Genomic DNA, 21,235 nt, shown 5'->3' on the forward strand with positions numbered 1-21,235 from the left:
ATTTAATAGAGACTTCACAGTTAGTTCTCAAGTAGATAATAAGTGTATATATAGCAAAAAATTTCAAGACTAATTAAAAAGATAAAATTTTCATTCTTAAGAGGTACATATAATTAATGAGAATCCAGAGGGTGGAGAAGTAAAAAGAGAAAAAAAAAACAATGTACAAATGTAAAAGATGAAATTAAATAAAAATAAATAAATAAAAAGAAAGATAAAAATGAAAAAATAAGAGTAAAAATTAAAATGAAAATGAAAATAAAATTTAAATAAAATAGAAAATAAATAAAAATGAATATTAAACCGAAAGCTTCAGATATATTACTCAGTTATCCATGATGAAATAATGAAATGATGAATAAATGAAATGATGGGGAATAAAACTGTAAAAATACGTAAAAATATGCTAATGGTGATAATTATAAATTAATAATCAGAAATAAAATAATTCAAATTAAATTCTATGTTGTGACCTAGGGGGGCAAAGGATTGCTTAGCATATATCCAGTGAGATTCGGATTTGCTAAGGGTGATGACTTTGTTGCTTCCTCTCCAATTGGGTTTGTGTCTTTCTATACCCCAGAAGCATAGAGATGTTGGATCTTTTCCATGGAATTCTGCATAATGTTTAGATACACCTGTCTTAATATTCTGGACATGTTCTCTTAGGCATTTCCAGAGAGGCCTCTTTGTTCTACCTATATATTGAAGGGGACATGGACATTCCAAAACATATATGACTCCCTTTGTTTGGCATGTTCAATTTCTTTCCTGTGGTAGTAGCACAAAATTCTTATTTTTTCTGTTTCTTAAATGCCGTATGTCGGCAAGCATAGCAATTTTTACAAGGGTAGAACCCCTTGCTTTCAAAGAAAGTGAAGGTTTTCTTGGCGGGAGGGTCTAGCACATTCTTCGCTATTAAGTCTCTGAGTGTTGAAGCCCTTTTATATATAAATCTAGGGAATGTAGGTAGCAACTGGGTTAGATGACGATCAGCTGTCAGAATATTCCAATGTCTTCTGATAATGGCTTCTAATTTCTTAAATTGGATGTTGTAGTCAAAGATCAATGGAATTTCCATAAAATGTTGGTTCTTTTTTTTCTTTCATAATAAATTTCTTTTTCAATGTTTCCAACTTCTATCTTTTGTGTAGAAAAGGTCTTTCATAGCCTTTCTTGATAAAACATTCTTCATTTAATTCAGCTTGTTGTTTATAATCAGTTTTTTCCATGCAGTTTCTTCTAAGTCTTATGAATTGGCCTTTTGGAATATTCATCAACCATGATGTATGATGACAACTATCTGTGGGACGATAACTGTTCCTATCAACTGATTTGAAACAGGTTTTGGTTTTTATTTTTTCTTCTTCATGACAAATTTCTAAATCCAAGAAATTAATTTTGCATTCATGTATTTCCCATAATAGCCTGATGTTCTTCTCATTAATAACCAGATCCTGCCCAAATTGTAGAAGGTTGTCCTTGTTTCCCATTTCCATATGATACAAATGTCATAAATATATCTTTTATACAAAATAAGCTGATTCGGTCTGTTTAGATATATCGACTCTTCTTCCCATTTGGCCATATGGAGATTGGCAACACTTATTATTTTTATTTTTATTTTATTTTTATTTTATTAAATTTTTATTCTTATTTTTATTCTTATCTTTATTTTTATTTATACATCCATATTTTATCTCTCTTTTTACTTCTCCACCCTCTGGGTTCTCATTAATTATATGTCCCTCTTAAGAATGAAAATGTTTATCTTTTTAATTAGTCTTGGACTTTTTGCTATATATACATTTATTATCTACTTGAGAACTAACTGTGAAGTCTCTATTAAGCCAGTGTGGTTTCTATAGCCACTGTCGGATCTATGGATGTCTGCTGGCTAACCATTTACATAATGAAATCTTTAAATTAATTGTATGCGGTTTCTAGGTGGACATGGTGATCAGTCCTCAGACAGGGCATCATCTACTCTGCATTCAGATTCTAATAAGTCTCCCCCTGCAGACTCCCTCATCCACCAAGCTAAGGATGTGGTGAAGAGGCCTTGTCACTGTTAAAATGGGGATATAGGTCTGATGTGGATTTATGGGTGGAATCCCAACACTTTGTTTTGTGGTTACTGTTGTTGCTTAAGGGACCACCTTAAGATCCATACCAGATCCTTGTCCGGTAGAAGATAATAGGGGGAATCCCACCGGACCAGCAAAGCTGGCTGGAAAATTTAATTTAGTGGTAATAGTGTTTCTTTTTTTAAATGTCACTTTTGCTTAAGTACTTCATATATGTATGCCACTTCATATACAGGTTTAAGACTTTCCCCAAGTGTATTATTGAAAGAAATTCTGTATTTTTAATGTTGCCCTTTGCTTTTTTGAATTTACAGTATCCCCCTATGACATTGCCCAGTTACCTAAGCCCTTTTTGTAACAATAACCTGCAAATTGGCCTTGAAAAAGAGCAGAAAAAAACTCTGAGACCTACTGAAACTATTGTGCTATTCCCAGGAGCCCAAATCCATAAGGGCCCCAAGCACATCTGTCTTGGCTATGCCACATTATGTACTTTTATATTTCTTTACTGTGCTTGAGCATGTAAAGGGTGATATTCAACCTGGTAAGGAAGTTTGCAGATCAACCCAATGTAAATATGGGCTGTGCTCTCCTTGCAAGGGCCCTAGCTGGCTCCCATGGCTTAGAATCTGTGGACATGTAATCAGAGTGTCCTGTGACAGTCAATTTATCCTATAGACCTGTGTAATAGGGAATCTGTGTTGATGTAGGCAGGGCAGGAAGTGTGAGCAAAGCATTGAAATTGCAGATAGGCGATGATGTTGTAGCCATTCACATTTATCACGGTGTCCATGTGCATGTGGGAGAAAACCAGTGAGTGGCTTGGGGCAGGAGGTTGGAGGTGGATTCATGAATAAGGGATACATATAACATGTTTGAAAAAGAGCACTAGGGAAGATTTACTAAAACTAGTGCACTCAGAATCTGGTGTAGCTGTGCATGGTAACCAATCAGCTTCTTACTTCAGCTTGTTCAATTAAGCTTTGGCAAAAAAACCTGGAAGCCAGTTGGTTTCTATGAAGAGTTGAATTAAATTTTACACTCTCCAGTTTTAATAAATAATCCCCACTGAGTGTGGTGGAGCACATCATACAAAATTGATTTTGGCTGGTATGTGATGTGCAGTGACCTGTTCTGGTTTGGATTGCAGCACAGAGCACGTTAAAGAGACTGGGGAGGCAACAGAAACCTGTTATCTGGGATTGGGGGGAGGGTAAGGATGGCCAACATCCAACAATGTCACAATAACACATGAATGGCAGTACATTTTTTTCAATCTCAGTTGTGTGGACCACTTATCTACAAGTATCAGCGCTCTGCAATGAGACCCTTCAGCTCTGACAAGCATAAGTCTACCCTTACTTTGGGATTGATTTACTAAAGGCAAATAGACTGCTTCCTTTGCAAGGGAAGTTGCACTTTGCAAGGGAACCTGCACCAGAGCTTAGTCTTAGACTTGAAGCTTTGCTGACTTTAATCATTCAACAATGTGCAAGCAAAAATACTGTTTTTTATTTTCCTTGCCTGTGATTAGATATTTTTTACAAAGTGAAACGTTACCACATTCACAAAGCTCTGTGGGAAATTCCCTTGTAATATTTCATTTGCTTGCAGAAGTGAACAGTCTATTTGCCCTTAGTAAATCAACCATTTTCTGTTTTATTTACATCAGGGCAATGCTCTGAGCTGAGCTTACATTTTTTTGTTGGCCTGAAATACAGTATATATATATATATATATATATATATATATATATATATATATTATTTCATAGAAATCACTGGGGCTGATGGTGATGTCCCTGGCTTCCTAATAAGTTTTTCATAGGAATGCCTTCCTGGTTGTCACTGTAAGTGAGAGAAAATCACAGGGATTTAGGCTGCATTCAATATCTGACAGCTAATATTTTCTAATCTACCCAAATTTTCCTTATGAAAACAATACAGGCTAAACATACAATGATTAAGAAGTTTTGCCATGTTTTTTAGCATTTTTCTGCTTTAGGGGGTATTTTTGTGTATTTTTTTTACTAAAAAAGCACATCTCTGCTAGTTTTGATTCCCACTTTCCCACAATGCTTGAGTCTCAAAAAAACACTCATAAACGTTGGATAGCCACATTTTGCCATGTTTTACGGCATTTTATTGTGTTTTTCAGCGTTAGTGCATTTTTATAGCTGAAAAACTACTCTTTAAATGCAGTAGTTCTGGGGGGTTTTTCCAGCCTGAAAACGTTCCTGCCAAAAAACACTGGTAAAAGCCTATGTGTGCATGGACAGTATGCTGGGGAGTTTACTGGCTGCAGAAAAAAAAGCCAAAAACAGCAGCTGTAAAAACGTCCAAAGTGCATGAGGCCTTAAACATCTGCTTTACATTGTCTTCAGAGACGTAAATAAACAATATTCACAAGGTAGTGGAATACTTTTTTTATAGGTATTTAGTATGCTATTGCCAGTTTGAACTTCAGTTCTTAACAGTTAATGGTTTCATTGTTTAAAAACTGTGTCTTGTCTGTGTCTTGCCTCCTCCTATTGGTTGTATTGGGGTGGTTGTTGTTGAGGGTTTTCCAACTATGAAGTCTCAGGAGGAGCTTGGACTGTTCACAACTTTGGCAGATGTGGTATGTGTTCTATGGACTGAGTTCACTTAAAGCGGGAGTCCGCCGGGAGATCCGCTGTTTTTTTTTTAAAAGCCAGCAGCTACAAATACTGCAGCTGCTGACTTTTAAAATAAGGACACTTACCCGCCCAGCGCGCCCGCGATGTCGACACCCGAAGCCGATCTCTCGATCGTCTCTCGGGTGCTGCCGCCACCATCTTGGGTATGGGAATCAGGAAGTGGAGCCTTTTGGCTTCATTTCCTGGTTCCCTACTGCGCATGCGCGAGTCACGCTGCGCAATAAGGATGGTCCCGCTGCCTCTGGGATCTGTGTGTTTCCCAGCAGGCAGCGGGGGACTTTCGGAAAGGGGTGTAGATTCTGCAGAATCTACGCCCCTTTCCACAGATAGCTATGCCGGAAGTGGGTGAAGATACCTGTACTGTACAGGTACCTGCACCCCCTCCCCCCTGAAAGGTGCCAATTGTGGCGCCGGAGGGGGGGGAGGATTCCAATGAGCGGAAGGTCCACTTTAGGGTGGACCTCCGCTTTAAATATGGAACAATAGATACAGATATGTTGTTTTGATATTTATGTATGTTCATTATATGTTTCCTGTGCAGAGTCCTTGAGTAGTGTGTTTCCAGAAGAAGTAATGGGAAAACGTGTTGAAACCACTACTTATAATGACACCCATTTAAACATCTGAAGACATCCCGAATCTATACAAGGGAAACTTTACTATTGTAGTTATTTTTTTTATTTTATGATTTAAAAATTGTCCTATGTGTTTCTATTGTATAATAAGGTATAGTATTTTATATTTATTGTGAAAATGTTTCTTTGTTTGCACCTTAAATGTCCCACTGTTTCAAAATATTTCTTTGGTCGATTTTTTACAGGATGTGATGCCATTTGGTCCTCCCTCCTTTCATCATATATAAATTATTTATTTATTTTTAAAGGAACTTGGTTAGGATAGTTTTTTTTCTTTGTGAATATTGAATGATTTTTACTATTCTATAGAGTAATGCAACCCCCATTGTTAGTATGAAAAATAAAAATAAAATACAAATATGTATGCTTTATAGATTTATTTATTTATTTATTTATATTTCTTTGCATCCATCCCTTTGGAACTCTGCTGCTTCCATTTTTGACAAGATGAATAACTTCACAGCTTGCACCAGGCTATTTCTTGCATAAATAGAGAAATGCATGGCACATGTTTTTAAGCAAATCAGAAATAGATACACATTTAAATAAACATATTTGAAAACAAATGTAGGTTTCAATTAGCTAAATAGTTTATCACAACAAACAAAGAAACCAACTGTTTCTGTTTACTTGTATGCAAGTGTTTTCGTTCCATACTAATTAATATTAAATCAGTGGCCATTATAAATATTTTAAATCCATATGGTAGTATCATCCTATGCATTTCAATCAATGTGAAGCATCTACAGATTGATGGAATGCTCTGGGAATTGTTTGAATAGTAGATATGTAAAAAACCTATAGCTTGCTCTGTGGGTATAATATGCAGTCATATCAGTAGAAACAGATAGCACAAGGTATTTAGAGACAGTCAAGAACCTAGGTGCTTGCAATATGTAAAATTGTAGGGGCACAACAAAATAATAGATAAAAGCAGGTAGAAAAAAAATAGACAAGGTTACCCAATGGACACCCGGTTTCTCCAACTATCAGAACTCCGGAGGTTCTTTACTAATCTACTAACCTAAAGACTAGCAGAACAAACATCAAAGCTTTCATCAAACCTTTGCGCTGCAAAATGTAGACATATCACAATAACATGCTTATGCATTTAATATGTTTAGTTTCCAATACATTTTTTTTTTTTTTTACACGCAACTTGATTTTTTTCATTAATTAGAAAAAAAATTCCCTGCATGCACTGCATTCCTTGTAGAAATGCTGTAACTTGTGGTGTGCTGCTCCACGCATGTCTGGTTCTTAGATTAGAATCTTTTTAGTGACCATTTAGTTTGAACACAAACTTGTAAGCTTAAATAGAGGTAAAATAACATTTTGACAACAATTTCAAGGCATCATGAGGCCATTAACAGAGTTCCACATAGGCCAGATAATTAATACCTGAATTTCATGTGCAGTATTTTCCAGCAAGGCAGATTGATACATTTTGGCACACAGGAAAGTTAAGATCTTCCTGTAGTGCAGTTGGATTTTTAAAATACCCCTCATCTGCACAAATGGGACAAACAAAACTTGATTGTTCCTGTGTTTTAAGTGCAAAACTGTTTCAGATCTTTGCTGGAGCAGTGGTCTCCATTTTTTTTAATTATTTCACACATATGCATGGGTCAAAAAAACAGAAAATTGTTCCATACTTACCGTAATTTTCTTTTCCTGGTGCCTATCCATGGCAGCATACCTGTGACAAGCTCCGCCTTGGCTCCTCCCTCAGGACTAGTGAATATTATAAAAGAAAAGGTTAGTACAGCCCCCGCATTCTCGTTAATATAGAATACCGAGGGTGGGAATGTATGCTGCCATGGATAGGCACCAGGAAAAGAAAATTACGGTAAGTATGGAACAATTTTCTGTTTTCCTGGTGCCTCCATGGCAGCATACCTGTGACAAATAACTAGCTGAGACGGGTGGGATAATGCTTAGAGGTTTATTTAAAGAATGTATTATTTAGAAGAGGCTAAGGCCGAAGTGATTGCCTGTCTGCCAAACTCCACTGAGGAGAGAGCTCCTGGGTCCACCCTGTAATGTTTCAGGAATGTGTGTTGGGATGACCAGGTTGCTGCCCGACAAATAGTTTCGATCGACACATTCGCTCTTGCTGCCCAAGAGGCAGAGACCGCTCTTGTGGAGTGCGCCCTGACCGCTGAAGGGGTCTCTAGTCCCTTTGTCCTGTACACCTTGTGGATGAGTTTGACGATCCATGAAGCGATCGTTCTGGCTGATGCCTCCTTTCCTTTACGTTTTCCCCAAGGAATTATGAACAGTCTGATGGAAGCCCGGAATGGAGCTGTGGCTTGGAGATAGCATTTCAGAGTGGAGGCGATGTCTAATTCATGAAGAGTGACAGAGTCCTGTTCAGAAAATGTTGGGAGTGCCCAGGGTTCTGACATGCTCAAGGATGAAGCGACCTTGGGAATGAACCCTCGTATTGTTCTAAGTTCCACTCTATCTGGGTAAAAAATAATGTGATCCTGATCTGCTCCCAAAGCTTGGAGCTCTGACACCCGCCTGCCGGAGGTTATGGCTATCAGAAAGGCTAATTTTAAAGTTAGGTTCCAGAGTGATATTGAGTCCGAAGGGGCAAAGGGTGGATTGGCTAAGGACTCCAGGATGACCGTAAGGTCCCAAGTGGGAAAAGATTGTTTAGACGGTGGTCTGATCTTCCTGACGGCCTTAAAAAATTGGATTAACAATGGGTCCTCCGCCCATCTTCTACTGGTTGCTGCTGAGATCGCTGACACCTGTACCTTCAAAGTACTCAATGCAAGACCCAGGTCCAGGCCTGCCTGCAGGAACTCAAGAATTTGAGATGACGAAGGGGAACCTGGATCACAGTTTCTATCAAGCATGAAGGTCTTGAAGTTGTTCCATACTTTATCATATATGTTGTTTGTGGATGGTTTTCTTGCCTTGAGCAGGGTTGCGATCACCTTGTCGGAGCACCCTAGGGATTGGAACCTTTCCCTTTCAGTTGCCAGATGTGAAGGTCCAGCCTGCGGGGATCTGGGTGGGTGTGACATCCTTGCGACAGGAGGAAGGGTACTATTGGAACTTTGACTGGAGGACTGGTGCTCAGATCCATTGCCGTAGGGAACCAAGGCCTTCTTGGCCAGTATGGCAGAACCGCTATCACCGTCGATGTCTCCCTCACGAGTCTTGACAGGAACCTCGGTATGAGGGGCCGTGGGGGAAAAGCGTAGGCCCGATCGCATGCCCACGGGGCTGATAGGGCATCTGTTGCCTCCGCCTGGGGGTGCGGAAATCTCGAGATAAACCTTGGAAGTTTGGTGTTGGATGCTGTCGCAAAGAGATCTAGCTCGAGGGGCCCCCACTGGATCATTATCCAGTTGAAGATTTCCGGGTGTAAGGACCACTCGTTGGTGTCTGCGAACCTGCGGGAAAGGCTGTCTGCCCTTGAGTTGAGATGGCCGGGCAGATAGACTGCCCTCAGGTCCTTCAGATTCCTTTCGGCCCAGAGGAATATGGGCTCCACCTCGTTCAGGAGGGATCTGCTGCGCGTTCCCCCTTGACGGTGCACATAAGATACCGCGGCCCTGTTGTCCATCCTGAGGAGAACTGGTTTGCCCGAAATCTCGAACTCCAGGGCTAGCAGTGCAAGATAGGCCGCTCTGAGCTCCAGGACATTGGACACCACTCCTGCTGCATTGAAGGACCATCTCCCTTGTACTGAGGTCTTGTTGGAATGTGCTCCCCAACCAGCTGCGCTGGCATCGGTAGTAATTATGATCCAGTCGACATGCCCTAGCGGGCGAGACTTCAGAAGCGACTGTCTCTTCATCCACCAATGTAGACTCCTGAGCATCCGGGTTGTCAGGTGTATGGGTTGGGATAGATATCGTTTGTTCCACATTCTTAAGAACTCCAGCTGAAAATGTCTCAAATGCCAGTGGGCCCAGGGGACCATAGGGATGCATGATGACATCCGACCTATCAGGCTCAAACAATTTGAGGCTGTCAGGTAGGATCTCAAGCTCACCTTCTTCATCTGTTGGATAATGGAAGATACCTTCTGAGGAGGGAGAGACACTGATCCTTTCATTGTATTGAACAGGGCTCCCAGATAGACCATCTCTTGGGTCGGAGAGAGAAGACTTTTCTCGTAATTTATCTTCCAACCGAAATCCACTAGTGTTGTTAACAGGATATCCCTGTGTTCTAATAACTGGGTTGGGTTCTTCTCCAGGAGTAGAAGATCGTCCAGATAGTGATACACCCGGAGCCCCAATTCTCTCAGAGGTGCTATGATGGCAATCAGGGTTTTTGTAAAGACTCTGGGTGACGTGCAGAGGCCAAACGGAAGGCTCCGAAATTGGAGATGTACTTGCCCCACCGCAAATCTCAGGTATTTCTGGAACGTAGGGAGTATAGGTATGTGTAAGTAGGCGTCTTGCAGGTCTATTGACAACATCCAATCCCCTGGTTGGACTACGCGAATGATCGTCTGAAGAGACTCCATCTTGAACTTTTCCAGAAAAATGTAGCGATTTAGCCTCTTTAGGTCTATCACAGGTCTCCACCCTCCGTTTCTTTTGGGGACTAGAAACAGGGTGGAATAGAAACCTGAAAATCTCTCGGATGGAGGCACTGGAACTACTGCCCGTTGTTCCTGTAGGGAAAGAAGAAATCGCTTCAGAGCTTCCGCCTTTTGAGGAGATCTTGACACCCTTGTCGGAGAAAAATAGTCCTTGGGGGGTTGGTTTAGGAAGGACCAGGAATGACCGTGTTTGACTGTTGCAACTACCCAGGGATCCCTGCATTTTTGTTCCCAAATCTTTGAGAACTGTTTCAACCTGGCCCCCACAGGGATCACTTGGGCTGGCCTGGCGTCAAAAAGATTTTGATGGCTCCTGTGGGGTAGGTACCGGCCTCTGCCTCCTGGACTTGAGAAACGTCGACTGTGTGCTCTTCCAGTTGTGCCTGAAGCCTTTCCCTTGTCTTGATTGTCGGTAGTCCCTATTTTTGGAATATTGGAACCTTGGTGCAGAGGATCTGAAACGTCTAGATCGCCTGTCTTGAGGAAGTAGGCCTGACTTTCCGCCGGTGACCCGAGAGATGGCTTTGTCGAGTTTTTCCCCGAACAAGGCTTTACCGTCAAAAGGTATCTTGCACCAATTTTGCTTCGAGGCAACGTCCGCTGCCCATGGTTTTAGCCACAGTGCCCTTTTGGCCATTACTGTGTGAAGCATTGCCCTTGCGGAGCAACGAATGGAATCGATGGCGGCTTCTCCAATGAAGTCGGCTGAGAGCTTCAGCTCATCCAATGCCCTTATTATCTCTTCTTTAGGGATATCCTGTTGGATTGCCGACTCTATATTATCTGTCCAGACGCGTAGTGCGTTGGACACTGATGTCAGAGCTATTGCAGGTTTACAGGCATATCCTGCCATCTGGTAGGCCTTCTTAAGGTCAAGGTCCATCCTTCTATCCAGAGGGTCCTTGAAGGAGGTTGAATCATCTAGGGGTAAAGTGACGTTCTTGGCCAGCCTTACCACTGCGGCATCTACCACCGGCGGGCCGTCCAGCATATTGGAATCTGCCTCGGAGAGAGGGTATAATTTTCCCAATCGATTGGTGGAAAGTCTTTTGTCTGTCCTCCCCCATTCTTCCTCGATCACCTCCCTGATTTCCTCCATAAGAGGGAAGAAGGAGATCTGGCGCTTAAGGAAGGGGAAGTATGATTTGGACTTCCTGACCTCCACGTTGGAATCCTCCCAACCGATTGCTTGTTTAACGGCCTGCACATAGGGCTGGACCATGGCAAAGGCAAAGCCGGAGGCATCTGTGTCATCTGAGGAATCCTCTGAAATGGCCATTTCGTCCTGATGCTTAGAGGAGGAGGGAGGGAACAGACGACCACTTCCACTGGTGGATGGACCAGGAATGGAGGCCTCAGCCATCAGCTCCTGAGGAGGAGATGCCGGTTGTTGTGTCGGCCTTGTAGCGACCAATTCCGTAAGGGAGTCTTTTACTGCCTTTTTAAGGAGATCTGCCACCTGTAGGCTCTCAGACTCTCTGTCTGCTGCATAGTCTCTGAGGCAGTCTCGACAAATTAGTTTGTCCGGAAGTGGGGAGCCTCCGCAGGCCTGACATCTGGTAGGTCTAGGTCTCGGGGAGCGCGAATGACGGCGCCTCTTAGCTGAAGCTTTCCTGCCGCTTCTGTAATGCCCATGTCTGGGTGACCTGTCTCTGCTGTGACAGGAATCATCATCGTCATCTCCATATCGCCTTGAGGTCTTCTTAGACGTCTTCTGGTGTACAGGACTGAAATACAAAAGTATCGTCCTTAGTGCACTCTTTTTTTTTTTTTTTTTTTTTTAAAAACTTACCTGGGCGTAGGTCCTTACCTTGGGAGTAGAGTAGGATCTTGAGCGGGCGGCGAAAGGCTCATGTTTAGGCGGCTTAGCAGAGGTAACGGCTAGGAAAGAGTCAGAGGAAAAAGGCGTCAACCAGTCGTGCGCTGATTCACGGAAAAGAAGGGAATTTGCCTACAAAAGTGACGATTCCCACCCCCCGTTACTGTGTGTTGTGTTTTTGTGTTTTTTTTTTTTTTTTTTAAATCCATTTTTTATATATATATATATATATATTTTTTTTTTTTTGGAGGCTCCGATTTAAATAATTTAATATATTAATAAATTAATTCTTTTTAAGTGAAAAGAGACATTCCATCAGAGCTATACCAATATATTCGGATGATCACATGTACAAAAACAAATGCATTAAAACATGCCTTACCTTAACAGGGGTGGGAATAGCCTGGAACTCTAGAGTGTAATTCTCTGGTTGACCACAGGCATTTCACTTGTGCTGCTGGGGAAATAAATAGGAGGAGGGGAAGTGATGTCGTGCTAAAACTCCTCCTCTGACACTCTGAGGGCAAAAAGAACCATTCGCCCTCAAAAAAGATGGCCGCCGAGGCTTCCGACGCTACCGCGCACGCGCCGAACGTCAGAACTGACCGTCGAAACATACGACCCGCCGGCGCATGCGCAGACGACGGCGGGAACGCTAGACTATTATAAAATGACACAGACTCGCCGCGCGCGGCCCCTAGTGAGTCTGGGAGTGACAAACACACATGGGAAAGGAAAGGGGGGCCTGCTAGGACTATGGGGACCGCGGAAACAGAGCGCAGGAGAGAGGAAGGACAGATGAGACTGGAGGGAAAAAACAAACCTCAGGGACAGAGCAAAGCTGCTACCTCTGCTGCCATAGACTGGAGCCTGAACGCCCATACTGCAGGTAAAGCTCTTACTTAAGAGACAAACTGCTTGTCCCAAAAGATCCTACAGAAGGGACTTCCAACCTTATAAGCGCATTTAGCTGCCCAAGAGAAGGAACTGCGTCCGGGAGAGGCTTGAACCCGGACGGACGCTGCCGAATGCAGAAGGTAAGGACGCCGACCAGGATTCACTGCCATGAGGTATGAGGAAAAAAAGGAGAATGCGGGGGCTGTACTAACCTTTTCTTTTATAATATTCACTAGTCCTGAGGGAGGAGCCAAGGCGGAGCTTGTCACAGGTATGCTGCCATGGAGGCACCAGGAAAAATTTTTTTAGAAATTAATCAAATGAATGAATGCATTTTACTTGGATCTTTTTTTTTTTTTTGTAATCAACATAATATGATTCAGAGCAAATGAGAAAGAACTTTATTAAAACAAAGCAAAGTCTACCCCCTCACATCAGTGTCCCCATTTGAGCCCCCCCTTACATCAATGTTACCATCAGAGTCCCCCCTTTACAAGAGTATACTCATCAGAATCCCTCCTTACATCCCCATCAGGGTTTTACCTTAAATCCGGGAAACTGTAGGAACTGTGTAAAAAATATAAACAAAATATATAAACTCGCGCTAAATGGTGTAAAAAATGTAATAATATAAAAGAAAAAATATAATAAAAGAAAAATGCAGCTGCTACACACAAAGTGCTAATCACTTGAAAAACATAAAAACACAATGAAAAAATATCACAATGTATATTAAACCAAATAATGTCCAAACAAAACAGTGAAAAAAAGTACTCCAATCCGAAGGTAAACAGTGCAAAAGGCTTCAGAAATATTCAGGTGTACAACACCTCCTCATGTGTCCCCACTCACCGGATTCAGACGACCCCCAGCTTTTCAGTCTGGTGGGTCACTTAAAGATTTGTAATGGTATCCAGGAAGGTGGATTTGATATCAGATCTTAAAATCCAAAGTTTCTTTAAGAAGTTTCTCAGCAGGACAAAACAGGTACACAAAAGTGAAGAAAAAATGGAACTGATAGTGAAGTACCATTAAAACGAATTTATTTGTACAGGGGAATGGGTACTTACAAGAAATTTGATCGAACGGGCTTCAAATATATATCTGAACATGCGAAAAGATCGTTCATGGTGTGCCTTCCATGGGACCGGAATTGACGTCAGTAATACTAACTAACTAATCTAGCTAACTAACTAATATAGCTCAATCTCCGTCCACTATAACACATAATATGGGCGCTGTGTAAGCAGCCTTATATAGTGTGGGGCGTGGACTTGCCTTTGGCCAATTATGGCTCTCACTGATCAAAGCATGCAGGTCAGGTGTATGCTTTGGCCAATCATTGTACAGCCATGCATTATGGAGTGGTTGAATTTGTTGTGAACGCCCCATAAAATTCACTGTTCGGCAAACATCCGATGTTCGACTGTAACTTAGTTTCAACTCGAACTTGAAGCTCATCCCTAATCCCTACAAATAGCTCACCACTTCCAAGAAAAGCTCCACTGTTTACACGTCCCCTTCACCCCTTCACCAACTCTCCACCCTCAACAATAACCCCCCTCCCCCCTTCCTCTCCACTCTAAAATAATTCCCCTCCTCGCCTCTCCACCTCCAAGAATAACCTCCCTCCCGCCTTTCCACCCTAAATAAATAATCCCCCCTCACTGCCTCTCCACCCTGAACAATAACCCACCTATCCACCTCCAACAAAAAACCCAACTCCACCCTTTTTACCCTAAACAAACAATCCCCCTTCCCACGACTCCACCATCAAGAATAACCCCCCTTCCTGCCTCTCCATCCTAAACAAGTAACCCCCTCCCTGCCTCTCCACCCTAAATAAAATACCCTCTCCCTGCCTCTCCACCCTCCACAATAACCCCCGCCTCTACCCTAAAGAAATAACCCCCCTGCATCTCCACCCTCAACAATAACCCCGTGTTTAAAGATTGGATTAGTATGGGTGAGGGGTCCTGTGTAATGATGTGGGAAAGGAGACCTGTGTAATAATGGGGGGGCGTAGTATGGGGAAGGGATCCTGTGTAATGATGGGGCAGTATGGGGGAGGAGTCATGTGTAATGATGGGGGTAGTATGGGGGAGGGCTCTCAAGTAATGATGGGGTAGCATGAAGGAAGTGTTTGTGTTATATGATGGGGTAGTATGGGGGAGGGGTCCTGTGTAATTATGGGGTAGGGATCCTGTGTAATGATAGTGGCAATATGGGGGAGGGGTCCTGTATTATGATGGGGGTAGTATGAGGGAGGGGGGACCTGTGTAATAATGGGGGCAGTATGGGGGAGGTGGTCCTGTGTAATGATGGAAGGGAAAAAATGCATGGTCCAATCAATATTAAATACAGCCTTGGCTGCGCCTTCCACTAAGTGCATACAGCGTATCCCTCTCCTACCCATACTACCCAACACTATGGATGAGCTTGGTTTTAGAGTCGAACGCATGTTCAACTCGAACACCGGCTGTTCCCCCGTTCGGCAAAGCCAGAACTCTTTGGGGCTTTCGGGCCATATTCGTGTGGCACTCACGGCCCACAATGCAATGCGCCATTGCAGTGCATTGCTGGCTCATGACTGGCCAAGCATGCACTGTGACCCCGCATGCTTGGCCAATCACAGTGTCGGCAGCAAGGAGAGCCATAATTGGCCACAGGCAGGATGCATGTGGCCAATTATAGCTCAGGGGGTTTAGAACACGCCCCACACTATATAAGGCTGCCAGCGTGGCGGCCTTGTGTAGTGTGTTCCGGCATGCAGGGAGAAAGCAGGATAGGCAGGGACAGGCAGGGACAGTGTGTTCTTTTCTTGTGAATCTGCAGCAATTAAAGTGGGTGCTGTGTGCCTCCAGCACTGTATACACCTGTAGCTACCCTTTATTGCTGGTGTTCTCTAATACAGGCATCTGCAGGAGTTAAAGTGGGTGTTGTGTGCCTCCAGCACAGTATACACCTGAAGATACCCCTTATTGCTCGTATTCTGTAATACAGGCCTCTGCAGGAGTTAAAGTGGGTGTTGTGTGCCTCTAGCACAGTAAACACCTCTAGTTACCCTTTATTGCTGGTGTTCTTTAATACAGGCATTTGCAGCAGATAAATTGGGTGTTGTGTGCCTCCAGCACAATATATACCAGAAGCTAACCTTTATTACTGGTGTTCTGTAATACAGGCATCTGCAGCCATTAAATTGGGTGTTGTGTGCCTCCAGCACAATATACACCTGAAGATACCCTATTATGGGTGTTCTGTAATACAGGCATCTGCAGCAGTTAAATTAGGTGTTGTGTGCCTCCAGCACAGTATACACAGGAAGCTACCATTTATCACTGGTGTTCTGTAATACAGGCATCTGCAGGAGTTAAAGTGGGTGTTGTGTGCTTCCAGCACAGTATACACCTGAAGCTACCCCTTATTGCTGGTGTTGTTCTGTTTCTGTAACACAGGCAGGCAGCTGCAGTGATTACAGTCGGTGTACTTTGTCATCTGCTCATTTTCCCCCTAAAGCTACCCAATTGCTTGTTTTCCCATCTCCCTGAAGGCCATTACTATGTCTGGAAGGCCAACAAGGAAAGGCAGACAGTCACAAGCCAATAAAAGAGGGCAAGCAGGCTCTGTGTCTAAAGACAACAGTGCTGGTTGTGGACGCGGTGCATCATCATCAGCACATGGCCATGGGACACGATTGTCCTTATTTTCGGCAGCTGGACGTGTTGAGCTGCATCATGCCGAAGATTTGGTAGAGTGGATGACCGAGCCCTCTTCATCTTCCTCATCCTCTCTCAACCAGGCTCAGGGTACTAGCAAAGCATCTGCCAATGCGTCTTCTTCCCTCGTCTCAATGTCCTCAGTCTCTCCTTCCCTAGACCCACCATGTCCTCCTGAGGAGTCCCCTAAACTGTTTGAGCACAGTGGATACATGCTCCAGGAGGATGCCCAGTGTTTTGAAGGCTCTGATGATGATACCCAGCTAGAGGAAGGCAGTAGTGTGAGCGCAGAGAGAGGGGATGCTCAAGAAGGACAGCAATCTGGCAGTCATGTTCCACCAGCTGCAGCATACTGCTAGATTTGCTCCAGTGATGAATGAGGGGATGATGAGGTCACTCACTCCACGTGGGTGCCTGATAGGAGAGAGGAGGAGGAGGAGGCACATCTCCAACGAGGCAGGATGCCCTCCGCAGGCCGGTTTAGGGGCAGCACACCAACTGAATCCCACCGCAGAGCTCCGCCTGTGCAGGGCGCTGCCTCTGTGCGTTATTCCAAAAGTTCTTTGGTGTGGGCCTTTTTTGAGACGAGTGCATCAGATCGTACCGCTGCTATTTGCAACATATGTCTCAAGCGTATCTCGCATGGCCAAAACATCAACCGATTGGGCACTACATGCTTGATCAGACATATGTTGACCTGCCATGCAGCTCATTGGCAAGCGTACCTTAACCACTTGCCGACCGCCGCACGACGATATACGTCCTATTTTTGAAGAGGGATATCTCGGTAACGGCAGCAGCTGCTGCCACAACCGAGATGTCCATCTCTTCAGGCGGCGGTCGGCTGTACGATAACGGTGGTCTCCGCAGCGAATTCACCGCGAGATCACCGCTATCGGCGGCGGGAGAGGTGCCACCCCCCCTCCCGCCGCCCTCCCGCACCTTCCGCCGCTTACCGGAGCCGTCGGTAGCAGCGGAGGCGATCGGGTCCTTTCATCTGCTGGGCATAGAGACAAGTGAGACTAAGATGGCCCCCACTCGTCTCTATACCATAGGAGGGCAGAAGCGACGTCAAAACGTCACTTCCGCCCATACCTCTTAAAGGTATATTTTTTTTAAATGTCAGATTTTCTTACTTTTTTTTTTTTTTTTTTTTTTTTGCATTTTAGCCCAAATATGAGATCTGAGGACTTTTTGACCCCAGATCTCATATTTAAGAGGACCTGTCATGCTTTTTTCTATTACAAGGGATGTTTACATTCCTTGTAATAGGAATAAAAGTGATCCATTTTTTTTTTAAAACAGTGTAAAAATAATTAAAATCAATTAAAATAAATAAGAAAAAAAAAAAAAATTTAAAAACACCCCGTCACGACGAGCTTGCGCACAGAAGCGAGCGCATATGTGAGTAGCGTCCGCATATGAAAACGGTGGTCAAACCACACATGTGAGGTATCGCCGCGATCGGTAGAGCGAGCGTAATAATTCTAGCCCTAGATCTCCTCTGTAACGCAAAAAATGCAACCTGTAGAATTTTTTAAATGTCGCTTATGGAGATTTTTGAGGCTAAAAGTTTGACGCCATTCCACGAGTGGGTGCAATTTTGAAGCGTGACATGTTGGGTATCAATTTACTCGCGTACCATTATCTTTCACAATATAAAAAAAATTGGGCTAATTTTACTGTTGTCTTATTTTTTTATTCAAAAAAGTGAATTTTTTCCAAAAAAAGTGCGCTTGTAAGACCGCTGCGCAAATACGGTGTGAAAAAAAGGAATTCAATGACCGCCATTTTATTCTCTAGGGTGTTAGAAAAAAAACAATATAAAATGTTTGGTGGTTCTAAGTAATTTTCTAGCAAAAAAAACAGTTTTAAACAAGTAAACACCAAGTCTGAAAAAGAGGCCTGGTCCTTAAGTGGTTAAAGACCCACACCAAAGAACAAAGCGGACCTCTCATTGCTCCTCATCAGCTGGGATCTTCAACCTCACTAGACCTCCAGTCCTCTCTGAAACCTGCACTGAGAGGAATGAAAGTGTAGAATTAGGTATGTCACAGCCAAGTACTTGCCGGGACTCTGCTAGGAGTACACCGACATCTGATTGTAGCAGGCAAATTTCGCTGCCCCAGCTATTGGACCGTCGAAAGAAGTTCACTCCCAGTCATCCACATGCCCAGCGGTTGAATGCTAGCTTCACTAGCACTTCAAATGCTGCCTTTTCAGTTGGTAGACTCGGCCCCCTTCCATGAGTTTGTGCAATGTGCGGTTCCTCAGTGACAGGTCCCCAAACACTTTTTCTCATGGAAGGCAATTCCGGCTCTCTACCGGCATGTGGAAGGCAATGTCCATGCCTCGCTGGACAGGGCGGTCAGTGGTAAGGTGCATATTACTGCTGACTCATGGTCCAGCAGGCATGAACAGGTACGTTAGCTATCCTTCACGGCCCATTGGGTCACTCTTCTGGCAGCTGGGAAGGATGCAGGACAAGGTTCAGTAGTGTTGGAGGTTGTTCCGCCCCCACGCCTCCAAAATGCTACTACTGGTTGTGACACACCTCTCTCCTCCATCCCCCCCCTTTTGTCCTCAGAACCAGCTGTGCTCCGTAGGCATTCAAGGGGCTATGCAAGTACGCAAGGCAAAAAGATGCCATGCCATGCTTGCGCTGGTTTGTTTGGGGGACAGGAGCCACACTGGGGCAGATATTTTGTCAGCTCTGCAGGGGCAGGCCGAGAGGTGGTTGACGCCACGCCAGCTTAAGCCAGGAATGGTGTTTTGCGATAATGGCACCAACCTCCTCTCCGCCCTCCGACAGGGACAACTGACCCATGTTCCCTGTGTGGCTCACGTCCTTAACCTGGTGGTGCAGCAGTTCTTGGGCAGGTACCCGGGCTTAGAGTATGTCCTGAGGCAGGCCAGCAAAGTCTGTGTGCATTTCTGCCGATCATTTAATGCCAGTGCTCGGCTGGCTGAGCTCCAAAAGGAGTTGAACCTGCCCAAGAACCGCCTTATATGTAACATGCCCACCAGGTGGAACTCAACGTTGGCCATGCTGCAGCTGCTGCACACACAGCAGAGGGCCATCAATGAGTACCTGTGCGACTACGGCACCAGGATAGGATCAGGGGAGCTCCTTTTTTTCACCATGCCAGTGGGGATGATCACGGATGCATGCACTGTCCTGTCACCATTTGAGGAGGCCACGAGGATGGTGAGCAGTGACAGTGCATGCATCAGTGACATTGTACCTCTTGTCCACCTGTTGGAGCATACGCTGCGTGGAATAATGGACAGGGCACTTGAGGCAGAACAGAGGCAGGAAGAGGAGAACTTCCTTGCCTCTCACGGCCCCCTTTATCCAGACAGTGTTCCTGCTGTCCCACCCATCACACAGGAAGAAGAGGAGAAGGAGGAGGCTTGTGTCAGCATGGAGTTGGAGCCTGGCACTCAGCATCAGCAGCAGCAGTCTTTTAGGGATGATTTACAGTCCCAAGAAACCTGTGGACTTGTACGTGGCTGGGAGGAGGTGGCTGCGGATCATGTTGTCCTTAGTGACCCAGAGGACTCCGGACCGAATGCCTCAGCTAACCTATGCTGCATGGCCTCCCTGATCCTGCAAAGCCTGCGGAAGGATCCTCGTATTCTTCGGATCAAGGAGAGGGACCATGGTACAAGGGTAAGGTTGCGGACCTTATCTTGTCGTTGCAGAGGGAGCAGAGGATGAGACATCTCTGGGAGGCCTTGCAGAAAGGTTTGTGCAACGTGTGATCAGAGACTGGGAGTTTACAAACTCCTGGTCCTGGACAACATGTTTCTGAGGCTTCGGTCAGTCACAGAAGGAGCGGTGGAGAAGGTGGCCGTCTGACTGATGCATTCAGACAATTTTTTAGTCCGCAGCCCCAAGGTATGATCGGTTCCAGCAACCATCGCCAGCGTCTGATTTACATGGTGCAGGAATACCTAGGGGCAAGGTCAGACTTGGACACCTTTCTCACCAAAAATCCTCTGGCTTACTGGGTCTTGAGAATGGATCACTGGCCGGAGCTTGCACAGTATGCAATTGAGCTATTGGCCTGTCCTGCATCCAGCGTTCTTTCGGAATGCACCTTCAGTGCTTCTGGAGGCTTTGTAACGGATCACAGGGTGCGCCTGTCCACCGACTCGGTTGATCGACTGACCTTCATAAAGATGAATCAGTCTTGGATCACCACCAGCTACCAAGCACCTGAAGCTGATGTAACCGAATAACTTTTTTTGAAATATCACATCCCTTCAAGACTGCCTATGCTGATGCTGAGTGACTGTCCTGTTATGTTGACTGACTATCCTCTTCCTCCTCAATGATCCTGCTGATAGCTTGGAAAAAAATTTTTGGTTCTGGGTGATGCCACCAGCCCAATTGTTCAGCCCCTGTTTAACAGGGGTGTGTAATTACAATTTTGGATGCAATGCTTTGCAGCAGGGCTCATTCCTGCACTCCAACTAGAGTATATGGGAGAGGTTGCAGTGTCGTGGCACCAGCACCAGTGCCTAAGGCCCAATTTTTCAGCCCCTGTTTAACAGGGGCATGTAATTACAATTTTTGATGCAATGCTTCGCAGCAGGGCTCATTCCTGCACTCCAACTAGAGTATATGGGAGAGGTTGCAGTGTCGTGGCTCCAGCAAGCAGTGCCTAAGGCCCAAGTTTTCAGCCCCTGTTTAACAGTGGCATGTAATTACAATTCTTGATATAATCATTCACAGCAGGGTGCTCCAGCGCCTACCAAGAGTCACTTTGAGGGCTTACATTGTTGTGGCTACACCAACACCTTAGGCCCCCATTTCTGCAGAGCT

The sequence above is a fragment of the Lithobates pipiens genome, unplaced genomic scaffold, assembly GCF_037356315.1.
Source record: "Lithobates pipiens isolate NorthernLeopardFrog02 unplaced genomic scaffold, aLitPip1_a1.2 Scaffold_16, whole genome shotgun sequence".
In the NCBI taxonomy this organism is placed as follows: Eukaryota; Metazoa; Chordata; class Amphibia; order Anura; family Ranidae; genus Lithobates; species Lithobates pipiens.